The sequence below is a fragment of the Cynocephalus volans genome, chromosome 12 (assembly GCF_027409185.1).
Source record: "Cynocephalus volans isolate mCynVol1 chromosome 12, mCynVol1.pri, whole genome shotgun sequence".
In the NCBI taxonomy this organism is placed as follows: Eukaryota; Metazoa; Chordata; class Mammalia; order Dermoptera; family Cynocephalidae; genus Cynocephalus; species Cynocephalus volans.
The window spans coordinates 101,975,032-101,986,923 of NC_084471.1; the positions used below are offsets into that span (position 1 = coordinate 101,975,032).

The following is an 11,892-nucleotide window of genomic DNA, read 5'->3' on the forward strand; positions in this document are numbered from 1 at the left end:
ATTTTTTGAAGAACCATCATATTGTTTTCCATAATGACTTTACAAATTTACTTATCCAGTAACAGCATACAAGGGTTCTCATTTCTCTATATCCTTGCCAACCCTTATCTTTGACTTCTTAATCACAGCCATACTGACAAGCATGAGGTGATGTCATACTGAGGTTTGATTTGCATTTCTAAGATGATTCATGATGTTGAGCATATTTTCATAAACCTGTTAACCATTTGCATGTCTTATTTGGAAAAATGTCAATTCAGGACTTTTGCCCAGTTTTTTACTTGGGTTAGTGATTTTTTTTTTTTTTTTTTTTGCTATTGAGTTTCATGGGTTCCCTTGCATTTTGGATAGTTACCCCCTTATCACACATATGGCTTATAAATATTTTCTCCCATTTCATGGGTTGCCTTTTTATCTTGTTAATTGTTTCCTTTGATGTGTGGGAACTTAATTAGCTTGATGTATCCCCACATGTTTATTCTTGCTTTTGTCACCTGTGCTCTTGGTATCAAATTTAAAACATCATTGCCAAGGCCAACGTCTGGGAGCTTATCCCCTGTTTCCTTCCACAAGTTTGGTAGTTTAGGGTTTTACATTTAATCCATTTTGAATTAATTTTTTTATATGATATAAGAGAAGGGTCATTTTCTTCTCAAGGACACTGTAAATATTCTCTAGGATAGATCATATGTTAGGCCACAAAACAAGACGTAACAAATTTAAGAAGATTGAAATCATATCAAGTGTCTTTTCTGATCACAATGTTATTAAACTAGAAATCAATAATAGGAGGAAAAGTGGAAACATCATATAAATGTGTAAATTAAAACACTTTTGGACAACCAATGGATCAAAGAGGAAATCAAAAGATAAATTAAAAAATATCTTGACATAAATGAAAATGGATACACGACATACCAAAATGTACATGTTTCCCTAAGAGGGAAGTTTATAGTGATAAATGCTTACATTAACAAAAAAAGGAGAACGATTACAAATGGTCCAATTTTACACCTCAAGGAAGTTCTCTATCCTCTTTGGAATTCTGGTTATATATTACTAGTCATTTCCAGGTATTTCTGTAATGTATTATTTTAGCAATTTTCCTTTTTATCGAATTGATGAATAATAATTATACATATTTATGGGGTACGGTGCGATATTTTGATATACATTTGTATTCTGGAATGATGAAATCATGCTGATTAACAAATCCATCACATCGATTATCTTTTTTTGTGGTGAAAACATTTCAAATCTATTATTTTCATATTTTTTAATTACATAATACATTATTAGTAACAATAGTTACTGTACTGTGCAATAAATCACCACAACTTATTTCTCCTGAAACTTTGGACCTGAAACTTTGTACCTTTTGACTAGCATCTCCCCTTTTTTCATCTCCTTTATCTCTTAGTCTTTGGTAACCAAGTCTCTACTCTCTATCCTATGAGTTAGGCTTTCTTAGATTCCACATGCAAGTGAGATTAGGTGGTAGTTAAGGGAACCCTGGTGCACTGCTGGAGATCATGTAAAATAGTACAGCCAGTATGAAAAGAAAATGAAGGTTTCTCATCAAAATGAAAATAGAATTAGTATGTCATTCAGCAGTTCTACATCTGGATATATATCCATAGGAAAGAAACTACAATTTGTATATTGAGGAGATATCTGCACTCCCATGTTCATTTCAGCATTATTTGCAATAGCCAAGATATGGAAACAACCTAAGTGCCTACGGGAAGATGAATGGATAAAGAAAGCGTGATATATATATATATATATATATATATATATATATCACAGACACACACATAAACATAAACACACATATGAACAATGGAATACTAACAGCCTTTAAAGGGAAGGAAATTATATCATTATGTCATTTGCAACAACATAGACCGACATGGACGATGTTACTATTTACCTTTTTAAAAAGTTGCTGGAGGAGAAATGTTGGTCTGTAGCAATCTTCTGCGCACTACCAGAGGAAGAAGACTGTAACTGACTCTTCAGTAAAAGAATGAGTTACAAGAAAATCACTGCTAAATTGGTGAAGAAAACAACTACAGAATTATACTTAAAATATTTTTCAAAACTAAGCATGGAACAAAGATTTTCAGAGCAATATGGCTAAAATAATATGTCTTCCAGAGATTTAGAGTAAAATAAATCATAAGAGGAGCTCTTCTACCTGAGGGAAACCGGACAGAACTTGGCAATGACTGTCAACAATGGCAAATTCAACCAAGCAGCAGCTCTCAAACAGATGAATACAGCTTAAGGCCTGGAGTGTGACCCACAGATATGGCAAATCTATTATTTTCCGTTCTGATTTTAAAAGAAAATAAAAAACAATTCACATCCCCATGGGATAGATAAAAATCTTTTTTTATAATATTTTCTGTGGCTCTGTGTATTTTCCTACTGTCTGTCACAGTATAGTTTAAAGAGATCTAGGCCGCTTGAACAGCGCACCTCTCCATTACATTGACAGCATCACACTAATCATACAAGGTAAACACAAGGCGGCTACTAGGCTGGAGCCTTTAGTAAGACACGGAGGGCAGAAGAGATTTAGGAAAGTTCTACTTCAATGACATGTTTAAGAGTAAAATAATCAGAGGTATTTCAGAGTATCCTTTCCAAATCAAAGAAAAACTTGTGATTTTTCTAAATCCTATGAAAATAAGGTAACACAATCCTTGGAAAATCTCTTTTAAGATTTTAAAGGGAACACATCCCATGCCTAATAATACTGCTCTAGTACTTATACCAGGGTGATACACAAACCTGAAGGTAATGATGACTACTTTCTAAGGCATATGCCTTTGAGTGTTCCCCTCCCACTGTGTGTGGGGAGGCTTGTGACTTGCAGTATGGAAAAGGCAATGGGAGCCTTCCCTAGAATAGGTTATGTAACATAGCAGGTGAAGAATTTTACACATGTAATTCAGAAATAAAATTATTTAATCTTGACTTGATTAAATGGAAATTTATCCTAAGATGAACTTGGTGTAATCACAGAAAGCCCTTAAGGGAGGGTGTAGGCCTTCCTGAAGTTAGAAACACTATCTCCATTTCTGGATTTGAGGGAGTAAGCTGCCATGTGAGAGGGACTAAGGAGAGGGCCATGTAGTAAGAAATGCAGCTGGCTTCTAGGATCTGAGAGTAGCTGCTGTCCAATGACCAGCAAGAAAGGGAAACCTTAGTCCAACATCTTTGAGGAGGTGAACTCTGCCAGATCACTTAAGGAATCTGGAAGGAAATCATTCCCAAGTCCGAACTCTGATGAAACTGCCGTTCTAGCTGGCACATCAATTGCAGCCATCTAGGACCCTGAAGAACACTAAGGGTTCTTAATTAGTATATTACTGTGTTATACTAATAATGCCAGTTCTGTTGTGCCATGATTTCTGCCCTACAGTAACTACGATATGTGTATCAGTTTAAGCTACTGAGCTGGTAGTAACTTCTCTCTCAGGTTGATAAATGAATACATCAGGTGACGTAGAAGGCTGCCAGCTTTGAGTGGCTCTAGTACAAACAACAGCCCCAGCTGCTCCAGGTTGCAAAGATGTCAGTGGTTAATAAAGATGCAATGTGGAGCTTATGGCAATTCCGTGGGAGAATTACAATGCAGATCACAGGGATTCTGGAGCAAAGCCATGCCATGTACAATAACAATTCTGTGATCTGTGATAAACAACATCAGTTTTATTGGTGGTCCCTGGTAGAGAGTCTGACAATGGTTCTCAGCAGTCCAGCGAAAAAGTAAGTGAATCTAATCATGTAGTGGAACCAATGGATTAGTGGACAGCCAGAGTTTTAGGAGTTAAAGATGCTTCCAAAACACATGTGCTATTTTTAAGAGTTGTGGACACAAAGTTATTTTATAATTTAATTGTATTAATATAAGCTTGCAAGAGTAGTGTGTGCATATTTGGAAGGAAACAAAAATTAGTTTCAATGAAGTGAATCTATAGTTCCAAGGACAATGATGATTTTTGTTTTTATTGAAGCATAATTTTTGTTTTATTGAAACACAAATATATATATAGATATATGTGTGTGTGTGTGTGTGTGTGTGTGTGTGTGTGTGTGTGTGCATATATATATGGTACACAGTTGACAATCAGTACATTACCCAATTTCACCCTAACCCCCTTTCCCACATATAGTCACTATAGTTCTGTTTTCTCCTTCTTAAAGTTCAAAATATTGTAAATATTTCTTCTCTGTCTTTCCTTCCTTCCTTTCTTCATTCCTACCTTTCTTTCATTTTTCTTTCTCTCTTTCCTTCTCTCTTTCTGAAGACAATGATAATTTAATGTAAAATAAGAACCCAGAAGGAACTTCTTTTGTTTACACACACCAAGAAATACACACAATATATAGAAAAAGAAAAATAGTACAGCAAGTGTTAACAGCATTTATCTCTTAATCACTGCATTCTCACTGATTTGTGTTTTCCTTTGGGTTTTATTGTAGTCACTCTGTTTTCCTAAGTCAGTTTGTATATTTTCTGTATAAATGATTTCTGAAGTAAATTAATGAAATAGATTTGAGAAGGCATTGTCTCCAGTGATTTAGAAGAAATTCCTTTCTTGCAAAATACCATGTAGAAAGGCATTTTATCTAATTAATGAGTTTGTGTTCTAAAAATAATTAATGTGTGTCTAGGGTCTAAATCCCCAAGGTCATGAAGGTATACAAAGCCATGCATTTTGTCTCGTGGATACAGAATCAGATTCCAAAACTCTCACTCTCTCTTCTCTCTCTCTCTCTCTCTCTCTCTCTCACTCTCTCTGTATCTCTCATTCTTTCTTTGATTTCCTTTAGTTTTTCTGGGTATTAAGAAAAATATATATTGTTGGAACAGTAATTGGAAGTTATTGTGGACTCCTACTATAGTTACCGAATTCTTATTATTTTAAATTGTTTGAATTCTTAGTGAGAACTTCGCTGAGGACTGTTAGTAAATAAGAACAAGATTTTCAGGTGAGTTTGGTTACAGATTCGTGATGTGCCTTGTATCATATTTTACTCATATGACTGACATGGAATGCCTGCAACCTTTGAAGCAGGGAACTCTCCATTAACCTAAATGCCTTATCTCATGAGTCCATCTTCAAGAGCTCAACAACTTGATCTCTGATCTCTAACTCCTTCGCTGGGGCATCAATCCCAATTTTTGCTTTCAGGATATCCACAATATGCCTAGCATAGTACATTTCAAATAATTATATAATCAGGTAATATATACTATAAAATTTGGGAATGTCCTCAAACATCTCAAAATCTTGTGGAAAGAAAAGAATACCATGCATAAAGTCATAGCGAACGCAGTATGGCATGACATTGATTTCCTAATAACTCATGTGGGTACACCAAGAATGTAAAAGATATTGCCAGAGTAAAAAGAAAACATTTCTTTGTGATATTAGCTTTCATCTAATGCTTTATATGCTTCAAATACTGCATGAGTAGGCTAGAAAAAAAGGATATTCATGAGGATAAAATAATAGTAAAATCAAATAAGCTGAGGAAATAATGAGCATGTATTTATCATTATAAACTGAGAATATTGGCATGATTTAAAAAAAATGAATACTGGGGAATAGCTAGTTAAGTAGGCTTTAGGTAAAATTGAACAAAGAAATTCATGATTGATGAGCTAGGCAGCACAGAGCAAGTAAAGCTGTTGGAGACACAGACTGTCATGAAAACCACGAGAATGGAGGGGTGAGGAAATCGATGATCCCACAGAGCAGGGCAGGAGCCTCCACTGCCACAATCCACCAGAGTAATGACTGCAGTTTGGTGAATCTTCCATGGGCTCAAACCTGAGATGAGAAACAGAGGAACAGAAAGAGTCAGGTACTGAAGAGAAGGCAAATAGGAAAACAAAGCAAATTTGCTGAAGAATAGTTATTAATAAATTCAGACTAGAGGGGGCAAAAAAATATCCAGGAAAGAGAGCTGAGCTAAACTTCGGTTTACAATACTGTACCCACATGTCTATGGCTTCCAGCTTTGGCCCTTGATCTGTTTCTTAGATGTTATAAAGATATAAAAGATGAAAAATAATACCAATTAGCCATAGAATTAAAATTAAAAAGAGTGTGAGGGGGGAGCCTCCATTTCCATTTCTTGGCCTCCACAATTGTCAGACTATGAGCTCAGAACATTAACGCTATTTCCTAACTTAATACTTACATACCTATAAAATGTGTATTATCCTGTCTTTATTGTTCCCTTTTCCTGATGAAGTTGAGGCTCAGAAAAGTTGAGTAATTCAAGAAAGATCATGCAGCTAATGTCAAAGCCTGGAAATGCACTTAAATATGTATTTCCAAAGGTGATACTTCTTTTATTATGCAGGCCAGTCATGAGCTGTTTGCAGCTCTCCCATCTATTCCTCTTTTCTCATGAACGAAATTGATTGTTTTTAGTGCTGGCAATAGCATTTAGCCATGAAAGATATTGAAGTTTTTTTCTACCTTCAGATGGTTAGACAAAACTAAAATGATGTCTTTGCTAATGGGATTCATACTAACATTCTTTTATTAACCTGAACATTTCAGAGATGTACATGTTCTTGGCTCAACTTATTTTTAAAAAATCATTATTAAATAATTAAAGAGACTTTTGTGGTTATGAAACACTTGTGCATACAAGATATTTATTCTTTCTCAAAATAACACTTATAAATATAGCAAAGTTTGTGTGTTTCAAAACAAGACAAGCACACATGTAGCTTTAATCAAAACCCTTCTGCAATACCTAGAGGGGCAATGTTCCTGTCACATGAAACGTTGAGGGTGATTAGAGAACCATTGGTGGTTATTACCATGTTCTCCAGCTTGATCTAAAGAACGTGAAAGTCTTGGGCAAAATATATTTTATGTTATTCCCAAGTCAGGGGTTCTATGTTTATTTAATAATATAATACAGGTAGCAAAGTTGATAGATTAAAAAATAGTATTGGAAAGTTAAAAGATAATGAACAAGCCATCTAGGTGAGTATGCTAAGAACATCAGAGACACTAAGTGAGAAAGGAATGAAATGGGAAGAAAACAAAGGAGTGAAGGGAACCTGTCAAAAATGCAACTTCATCACTGCACCAGGTTGCTATGCTGTTGTAGAACAGGAACGCAATTATCTCAGCATAGGTTGAAACCATCAGAAAGCCTGAAGATATACAAAAATGTATTTCCTTCAACATCGTAATACACGAGTATTTTACAACTCAGAAATTCCTGGGTTGACTAATCAAAGCAGCTTTTTCTAGGAGCCTCAGACTGAACATTGTAATTATGGTGGGATCATCCCCTCAAAAGTTTTGCCTCTCCTGATCCTTTCTTTATAATGTTTAGTGTTAAATTTATATTCATTGTTATAGTAGTGTTACTAAAAAGCACAAACATCCAGAATGATAGTGTAGAAAACACATTTTCAATAACACTATGGAAGAGTTTTCTCTCTGTCCTAAAGACAACTACATCATTCAACTTCAGCCTCTCAAGGATCAACCTCAAAACCAGGTCAACACTAAGAAGCTATCTAACCTCAGACAAGTTCCTTAACAGATGCGTCCATTTCCTCACGTAAAAATATGGGGCTACTTGTTTACAATGTATTGTGTTATTTGGAGATTTAACTGAATATGTTTAATATTTTAGCACATTGCCCAATACAGGGTAAATGTCGCATAAATGTACTTGGTCATTATCATTACTCTTTTTATTTTCATTTCTTCAGATTCTCTCCAACAACAATCATGCTGCTAGCTGAAGGAAATCAAAGTCCTGGAGCCACATTCACTCTCTTGGGCTTCACAGAATATGCAGACTTCCGGGTGCCCCTGTTCCTGGTATTCCTGACCATCTAGTTACACAGTCACTGTGCTGGGGAACTTGGGCATGATCATTATCATCAGGATCCATCCCAAACTCTACAACCCCATGTATTTTTTTTCTCAACCACTTGTCCTTTGCTGACTTCTGTTACTCAACTACAGTTACTCCCAAACTGCTGTAGAACTTGGCTGGGGAAGACAGAACCATCTCCTTTATGAGATGCATCATGCAATTCTTCTCGGCTTGTATATTTGCAGTGGCAGAAACATTCGTGTTGGCAGTGATGGCCTATGACAGATTGTGGCCATTTGTAATCCTTTCCTCTACACAGTTGTCTTGTCCCCAAAGCTCTGTGTGTCATTAGTGGCCAGGCCCTATGCATGGGGTATAGTCTTCTCCCTGACAGCAACCTATTTCCTGTTGACATTATCATTCTGCAGGTCTAACATCATGAATAATTTTGTCTGTGAGCACTCAGTTATTGTCTCTGTCCTGTGCTCTGACTCCTACATCAGCCAAGTGCTTTGTTTTGTCCTTGCCATATTCAATGAGGGGAGCAGCCTGGTAACTGTCCTCACTACTTATATTTTCATCTTTGTCACTATCATGAAAATGCCTTCTGCTGGTGGGCATTATAAAGCTTTCTCTGCCTGTGCTTCTGACCTGAGCACCATCACCAATTTCCATGGGACCGTCCTGTTCCTCTATTGTGTCCCCCACTACAAAAACTCATGGCTCATAGTCAAAGTAGGTTCTGTATTTTATATGGTGGTCATTCCCGTGCTCAACTCTTTAATCTACAGCCTCAGGAACAAAGATGTGAAAGACACAGTCAGGAAGTTAATGAATCACCCAGCACAATTTTGTTGAAGATTTATATTCCCAAAAGGAATCTGATTTATTATATTGAGGATAATTCAATGCTTTGACTAGGGATGATGATTCAAACGATTTAGTCAGTTCACCAGTCAGATTTTTAAATCTCTTGGAATAGATCAGTTTTTTGTTCACCTCAGCATTTAACAGAATACCTGAGAACCGTATGTGAAGTAACACAAGTGTCATGTATTGAACAGCTGTACAATATTTATGTCCTCCTAAAACATCAAAAGTGACCTTATTTGGAAATAGGATCTTTGCAATTGTAAATAAGGTAAGGATCGAGATGAGATCATAGTGAATTAGAGAGGGCCCTAAATCCAATGACAGTGTCCTTATGAGACAGTAAAGGACAACACAGAGACACACAGGGTAGAGGCCAAATGAAAATGGAAGCAGACTGGAGTTTTGCTGCCACAAGCCAGGGGCAAGGAAGGATCCTCCCCCAGTGCCGTCAGAGGTAGCGCAGTCCTGCCAGCACCTTGACTTCAGACTTCTGTTCTTGAGAACTGTGAGAAAATATATATGTCTTGTTTTATGCCTCCAGTTTGTCATAATTTGTTGTGACATCCCTGGAAATTTTATGCAACCGGTGAATATTAGATCATAAAACCTACAAATCTTGATATATATTGGCATGGTAAATAATTTTAAAATACTCCTTAATTTCATTTTAGCAATGAGAATGTCAGGGTTACAGAGGAAACCTGAAAAGCCACAGCTGAGTAGGAGTACGGAGTAGAGTGTGGTAGAATTAGTAACACCAGGCTAGGGGTACTATCCCCAAGGATCTACCAAGTTCTTTATTCCTTTCTCCTCTACTGTAAATATATGTAGAAAGTGATATTAAACATGCTATCTATAAAAATCAAGTAAAAATGTTGATATTTTGTGATTTTCCTGAAAGATTACCAAGGGGAAATAAATGAAAAATTCAGTTATTAATCTCATGGATCTCACAATCTGATTTGTCAAATTTGTTTCTGCAAATACTATTTACTAACACAGTGGGTATCATGATAAATCTTAGAAATAGTTTGAGTAATCCTGGTTTTGCTTTTTAATGTTAATCTCTAGTTAATTACACATTTACCTGCAATGAATAGTTTTGTTTGCCAGTCTAATATGGAATGGTTGTGATTGCTCTGATAGAAATACAAATGTCCTCCAAACTTATTATTCATGAGTTTGGTTTAAACTAGTGCCTGACTGAGTTAGAAAAAAAAAAAGTAAAATGTTATCTCTGTTTCTCTCTTGCTAATAGTGGTTCGTGTCACACAGATTCCCCAGGACACGCAATGTATAGACACCTGAGATTATTGCACTACATGAATTAATTAAATATTAATTGTTTCTCCAGAGTAAATGTGTTGAACTCAAAAAAAAAAAAGTCTAACTTTATGTCATGTTATGAATGTATACCACTAAATCTTGTCTTAATATCTGTGAGTTGATAGATATTATAAAACATGAAATAAACCAATATTTTCCTTGTTACCTTGCCTTAGTTGTAAACCAGGAATCACACATAACTTTACCATAATTCTGGGCAATTGCTCTATCAAGCATTTTCCAAAAAATGCAAAACATAGTTTATTCAACTTGGCAAATAAAACAAACAATTTCTGTTTTAATTCTACCTTGGAAGATCGTGTGCTTGTGTGTGTGTGTGTGTGTGTGTGTCTTAGTGAGTGTGCTGTTGTCTTATTGAAGGATACAAAATATATACCCACCCTGTTCCAACACACTTATGACAAATTAAGCATTGTCAATCATTACCTTTTGGAATGAATTAGTTTATGAAATACTTTGTGATACATTGGCTTGAATACATATGGAGAAGGGATGAACTCTCTATGATTTGGGGTTTGTGAATAGGAGAGACAAAAAGGTGATAAAGGATGAAATAGAAAAAGTCAGGAACAAAAAAGCTTGAGTATATTTATTTTTAGTTCAGCAGAATATCTTACTAAATCACCAGAATTTCCATCAAATCAAAGGGAATCAAAGTTGGTGTTTTTCATCCTTTAACATATGTGAAAATCATCTGGGGGTCTTGTAAAATTAGATTTTGGTGTGGTGGAACTGTAGTGGGGCCCAGGAGTCTGCATTTCTATCAGACATCGAAATGAGGCCGCTATTACTGTCCCTTCAAACACACTCCCAAGCTGCTTGAGAACCTGGTCATGGCGGATCAGAGCATCTTCTATTTGAGCTGCATGTTGCACTATTTCCTCCCCGGCACAGCTGTAGTGACCGAGTCCTTCCTGCTGGCAGTGATGGCCTATGATCGCTTTGTGGCCATCTGTATTCCTCTACTTTACACAGTGGCCGTTCCACAGAGGCTCTGTGACCTGGTAGTGGCTGGGTCATATCTTTGGGGTATAAGCAGCACCTTGGTACTCCTTTGCTATGTTCTCCATCCAAACTTTTCTGGACACAATGTGATCAACCACTTTTTCTGTGAGTACACCGCTCTCATTGCTGTGTCGAGCTCTGATGTTCACATCCCCCACCTGTCCCTTTTTGCCTTTGCCACCTTCAATGAGGTGAGTACACTGCTGGTCATCCTCAGGTCCTACATTTTCATTCTTGTGACTGTACTAAAAATCCGTTCTGCCAGTGGGCGTCGCAAAGCCTTCTCAACCTGTGCCTCCCACCTGACCGTCATCACCATCTTCCACGGGACCCTCCTTTCCCTTTACTGCATGCCCAATTCCAAAAACTCTCGACAAACGGTCAGTGGCCTCCATATTTTACACAGTCATCAATCCCATGCTGAACTCTCTGATCTACAGTCTAAGGAATAAAGATGTGAAGGATGCCTTTTGTATATTAATGCACAGAAGAATTCCATTTCACTGATCCAATCTCCAAAGATGTTTCAGTCTTAATGAACAACTGGAACAGAGTCTAAAATGTTTCTAAAACTTACAGATGTATTTGTATGAGGTTTTCATAGGTGATTGTGTTGCATGAAATTTAAATCTCAAGGAAGACAATTCTGAGATGAATTACACAGGATTTGCATCCATTAAATATTATTTTTTCAAATTTTCTAACACAAACACAAAAATATTACAAAGCACAATAGATTACTCAATGTGGAGAATAAAGTGACTGAGAGAATGTTGTTATTTCTCC

At 36.4% G+C, this 11,892-nt stretch overlaps 2 pseudogenes; both read left to right on the forward strand.

The window, feature by feature from the left end:
• Positions 1–1,912: 1,912 nt before the first annotated feature.
• On the forward strand, positions 1,913–8,739 carry LOC134391789 (olfactory receptor 5D13-like; annotated as a pseudogene).
• Positions 8,740–9,433: 694 nt separating this feature from the next.
• On the forward strand, positions 9,434–11,613 carry LOC134391790 (olfactory receptor 5D14-like; annotated as a pseudogene).
• The last annotated feature ends 279 nt before the right edge of the window (positions 11,614–11,892 follow it).